Source organism: Pterocles gutturalis, unplaced genomic scaffold (assembly GCF_000699245.1).
Source record: "Pterocles gutturalis isolate BGI_N339 unplaced genomic scaffold, ASM69924v1 scaffold1668, whole genome shotgun sequence".
Taxonomy (NCBI): Eukaryota; Metazoa; Chordata; class Aves; order Pterocliformes; family Pteroclidae; genus Pterocles; species Pterocles gutturalis.
The window spans coordinates 1-234 of record NW_010117655.1 but is presented as its reverse complement, the minus strand read 5'-3'; positions in this window follow the sequence as shown (position 1 = coordinate 234).

Below are 234 nucleotides of genomic sequence, written 5' to 3'. Positions count from 1 at the left end.
TGTCCCAGAACCTTCCGGTCCCCTGTGCAGGGACCCTCTGCTGCCCACCCTGTCCCCCCTCCTGCCCCGAGCTGTAATTAGCTGTGACATTCTCGGCATACCTGCAGCCCCTAATGAGGCTCCATAAAGGCTGCCCCTGATCCCGCTCCTGCTCCTCCGGCACTTGGGGCCACTTGTAAATCTCGGCTTTACAGCGAGGAGGAAGGGGGGGCCGGGGGGAGAGCAGGGGGCTCC